Below are 5,286 nucleotides of genomic sequence, written 5' to 3' on the forward strand. Positions count from 1 at the left end.
ATGATTTTGTCATAGGAAAAACACAATAATATTATCTCTGATAAATATTAATCAGCTTAAGTATCTTCCCCCACTCCAAGCAGAAACACTTACTCAGCAAAGGTAAATGCATAAATCATTCAGGATCTCATCTCAAACTATGTAGAAACCTACAAGTTTCCTGGAACACAGACTGAGACAGTAACCTGGAACCCCATCCAACCAGAAGGGAAAAAAGTAGAAACAAGCTTACTTCCTACAAAGGAAGAAACTATAAAAATAATGCAAGAGGACCAGAAAAACACTAATTTGAGTATCTAAAAAGGGAGAAGTAGTTGCAAATAACTCTAAAAGGAGTACTTTGTAAATCTCCCAACAAACTATTAGAGGTTGAGAAACCATGTCTGGCAACCCAGTTAATGTCATAAAGAATAATTAAAGGAATTTAGTCCCTTGAGTCAGAGAAGTCTGAGAAGAACTGTAAGTTTGAATCACAGCAGGTTTGCAGGCCATTTAAGTCATTGGACCACTAGTCCTTTAGGAAACAGGAAAAAACTTTTTAAAAATACAGATGTGAACATGTATATTAATCCTGCAGAGATTTAGTTGGATACTGCCTTGGAATGATATGATTGCTTTCTATGGAGGATTAATTCAGTTCTTTCTTTGGCATTGAGATTATGCCCACAATATACTTTAACCTTTCAAAAATAAGTGCTTTATTTAAATTCAAAGTTTTACTTGGGAGAATAATTAAATTATATTTATTTTATCACTCAAAACTGTAAAAATATAAAAAGGATTCATTAATGTAACTGAAGAAGTACCACATTGTACATTGTCTTCCAGAGTTGCAAAAAAAAAGGAGGAGGAGGAAGAGGAGGAGGAGGAGGGGGAGGAGAAGAAGGCAACCTTTAAATATATTTTGGAGGTGAAAGTCTGCCTTCTGCACTAAGTTTTCAGGATGAAATAGGTTTAAATTGTTCCCAGTTCTATCAAAGATTGTTCTTAAATACATATATATTTTTAAAAAATCCAATCATAAATTCAGATTCATTTAATTATCCCCAAAATAGCAAGAAAAAAATGGGTTTGTTACTAGAGGACACCATCATCATGAGTTGAGTCAAGGTTACTGAAATGTGATCTACCTTATCTATAATAATAAAAGCATAATATGCTAATTAGACCAGACAGCCAAACTACCTTCCAGACGAAGCCGGGGCTGCAAGGAACGAGCCCCTTGCACAAATTTCATGCATCGGGCCTCTAGTTATATATAAAAATTTTTCATGATTGTTCCTATATAGGGACATTCAAGAAATGGAGAAAGAACTTTAAATTCTGATGGAGGCAAGGAAGATATAAAACAGTTATTTGAGGGGGGGTTTTTTTTGTGTGTATGTGTGTTTTGTTGTTGTTAATCCTCACCCAAGGATATTTTTTCCATAGATTTTTAGAAAAAGTGAAAGGGAGGGAAGGAGGGAGGGAGAGAGGGAGGGAGGGAGGGAGGAAGGAAGGAAGAGGGAGAGAGAGAGATCTATGTGAGAGAGACACATTGATTGGTTGCCTCCCACACACACCTTGACCTGCAACTCAGGTACATACCCTTGACTAAGAATTGAACCAGAGAACCTTTGGTGTGTGGGCTGACGCTCTCATCACTGAGCATTGCTGGTCAGGGCTATTTGAGTATTTCTAATGCCTTCTCACTTTAATCTGAGACTTGTCTATATCTTTGGGTAAGATTGTGAAACCAATTCCAATCACTTCTCAAAATACATGTTCAACAATAGAGAACTTCCAAAAAATATATATAAGAACTGAAAGGAAAAGCTAACTATATAATAAATACTTGCTCCATAACAAAAATATTCCCTTTACTAATGTAGTCACATGAGTTCAATATTTTGTTAAATTATCCTATAATCTTCATTTCCAAAACAAACCATACCAATACTAAACAAGACAGTATAAATGAACAAGGACTTGAATAGTTCTCCAAGATGATATACAAATGGCCAATAAGCACATAAAAAGATGCTCAACATCATTAGCTATAGGGAAATGCAAATAAAAATCACAGAGATAGTGCATCACACCCTCTTGAATGGCTTTTTTATTTAGCATGTTAGGTTGGGTTTTTATTTATTTATTTCAGACAGAGGAAGGGAGAGGAAGAGAGAGACAGAAACATCATTACATCAATTAGCTGCTTCCTGCACATCCCCTACTGAGGAGCAAGCCAAAAACTTGGGCATGTGCCCTGACAGGGAATCAAATGGGCAACCTCCCACTGAGGTACATGGGATGATGCTCAACCAACAGCCACACCAGCCAGGCTGACTTTTTTTTTTTAATTGCTTAAAGTATTACAAAGGGTATTACATATGTGTCCATTTTTTTCCCCCCGCCCTAGACAGTCCCCTAGCCTTTTTTTTTTTTTAATGAAAGTAAGTGTTGGTGAGAATATGGAGAAATTGGAACACTGGAGCATTGCTGATGGTAATGTAAAATTATTCAGGTGCTGTTAAAAAACAATTAGGCACTCCTCAAAATGTTAAACAGAATTACCATATGACCCAGCAATTCCACTCTATGTCCAAAATAATTGAAAAAAAAAGAGAAAATCAAACAAATATTTGAACACTAATGTTTATAGCATCATTAATCACAATAGTGAAAACAATCCAAATGTCCATCAACTGATGAAGAATAAACAAAATGTGTTATACACAGATAGTGGAATATTATTCAACCATAAAAAGGAATGAAGATCTGACACATGCATGAGCCTTGATATTATGCAAATGAAATAAGACAGTCACAAAAGGACAAATATTGTTTGATTCCACTTATATGAGGTACCTAGAATAGGCAAGTTCATAGTGACTAGAGGTTACCAGGGGTTAGGGATAGAGGAATTGGGGAATTATTGTTTATTGGCTACATAGTTCCTGCTTGGGATAATAAAAAAAATTTATGGATGCCCAGTCAGTATGGCACCATGACTGAGCATTGACCCATGAACCAGGAGATCATAGTTAGATTCTGAGTCAGGACACATGCCAGGGTTTCCTGCTCCATCCCCAGTAAGGGGGCGTGCAGGAGGTAGCCGATCAATGACTCTTTCTCATCATTGATGTTTCTACCTCTTTCACCCTCTTCCTTCCTCTCTCTGAAATAAAGAAAAATATATTTTTAAATTTTTATGGAAATAGTGGTAATAGTTGCACAACATTGTGAATGTACTAAGTGCCAATGAATTGTATACTTGAAAAGGGTTACAATGGTAAATCATATGTATATCTTATTACAGTAAAAATACATTAAAAGATTCATAGTTTTTCAAACTTTTGTGGGTACTATGAGAGAGAGAGAGAGAGAGAGAGAGAGAGAGAGAGAGAGAGAGAGAGAACCGGCAGAGAGAACAGTAATTTCTCAATGCAAGGAGGGGAAATGAGTTTCACATCAGTAATTTAAAGGGTGAGGTAGGAAAAGCCAGGTCACCAGGTCCACTTTCTAAAATCAAAACTGAATAGAGATCCAAACTATCAGGTCAATATGAGCCAATGAAACTTGCCCCCTTTTCTATTTTTAATTTGTGCCTGAGTTAAAAGAACATCTTCCACTTAACTGCTTCTCAAGTTTTTTGGTTGTTTTTTCTTTTTTTTTTTTTTCTCTAATATATTTTATTGATTTTTTTACAGAAAGGAAGGGAGAGAGATAGAGATTCAGAAACATCGATGAGAGAGAAACACCGATCAGCCGCCTCCTGCACACCCCCCACTGGGGATGTGCCCGCAACCCAGGTACATGCCCTTGACCGGAATCGAACCCGGGACCCTTCAGTCCGCAGGCCGACACTCTATCCACTGAGCCAAACCGGTCTCGGCTGTTTTTTCTTAATTTATTTCTTATTTATTGATTTTTTTTAAGAGAGAGAGAGAGAAAGAAACAGAGAGAGACTAATTTGTTATTCCACTCTTTTATGCATTAATTGATTGGTTCTTTTTAAATTTTGTTATTTTTATTGATTTCAGAGAGGAAGGGAGAGCGAGAGATAGAAACATCAATGATGGGAATCATTGATCAGCGGCCTCCTGCACGCCCTCTACTGGGGATCCAGCACGCAACCCAGCATGTGCCCTTGACCGGAATCGAACCTGGGACCCTTCAGTCGCCAGGCTGACGCTCTATTCACTGAGCAAAACCGGCCAGGACAATTAGTTGGTTCTTGCGTGTGCCCTGACCAGGGATTGAACCCGCAACCCTGGCGTATGGGGTCCGTGTTCTAACCAAGTTGAGCGATCCGGCCAGCGTTCGAGTTTTCGTTTTAAATACAAACACCCTAAAAGGTGCTTACTGTGTTTACTTTTATCATCTTCAATATTTCAACGCACACACATTTTTTTCAGCATTGTCTCGGAACAAAAACTTGTTTTTCTCTGAGATACCACACCTCTAAATGGGCCTGCCAATGGCTTGTCCGGGGCATATAGAAATGAACTTTGTTCAAAAGTTAACACCAAAATGCCTTCACCCCTCGCTTCCTGGGACCTAGGACAGAGGGCGGTTCTCCCTCGGGAGTTTCCCAACACCAAATTCCATAGGAGTTTTCTCACCCTCTGTCAACGGGCACAGGTCTATTATTCTCCGGGCGGCTCCAAAGGATTCTGGGAGTTGGGGGAGGGGGCTCAGGGACAAAAAATCAAATGTTGGCACAAGATAGGTTTACGATTATCAGCCAGTTGCTGACCGACTTCTCAAACCTTTCGACCAGTTCCCTCACTTGTCTCACCCGGTAAGCTCGCGTTCTTTCCCTTCCACGCCCCGCCCCTCAACTACGCTACTAGCCAATCATCGGGCTGGTGCTTGCCCGTCCGGGCCAATCCCGAACCCGTTTACTCTGAGCGGGAAAAGCTCAGAAGCTGCGAGAGAACGAGGTCGGCTAACCGCCCGCTCTCAGCCTTGTCTCTGGGGGGCGGAAGGTAACGGGCCCTGGAGGCAGTTGCCCATTGGCTAGGAAGCGGGCCAATGAGGGGGTGCAAAGCGGGGGGCGGGTCTCATAGAAGGGGGCGGGCCAGTGCCGGGTCGCGAGCCGGGGGTCGGCAATATAACGGCCTCTCCTCCCCCACACCCTCCTTCCCCGCTCCGACCCCCCCACCCACGGACCGGCTCCAGGCAGCGCCGGGGGCGGCGGCGGCGGCAGCGGCGGGGTGCGGGCTGAGGGAGCCGGGCCTCGACGCCCCCCCTCACCCCGGTGCCCCAGGAGCTGTACCGAGTCCCAGAGGGCCTGGGGGTCCC

This window comes from Myotis daubentonii, chromosome 16 (genome assembly GCF_963259705.1).
Source record: "Myotis daubentonii chromosome 16, mMyoDau2.1, whole genome shotgun sequence".
Lineage (NCBI taxonomy): Eukaryota > Metazoa > Chordata > Mammalia > Chiroptera > Vespertilionidae > Myotis > Myotis daubentonii.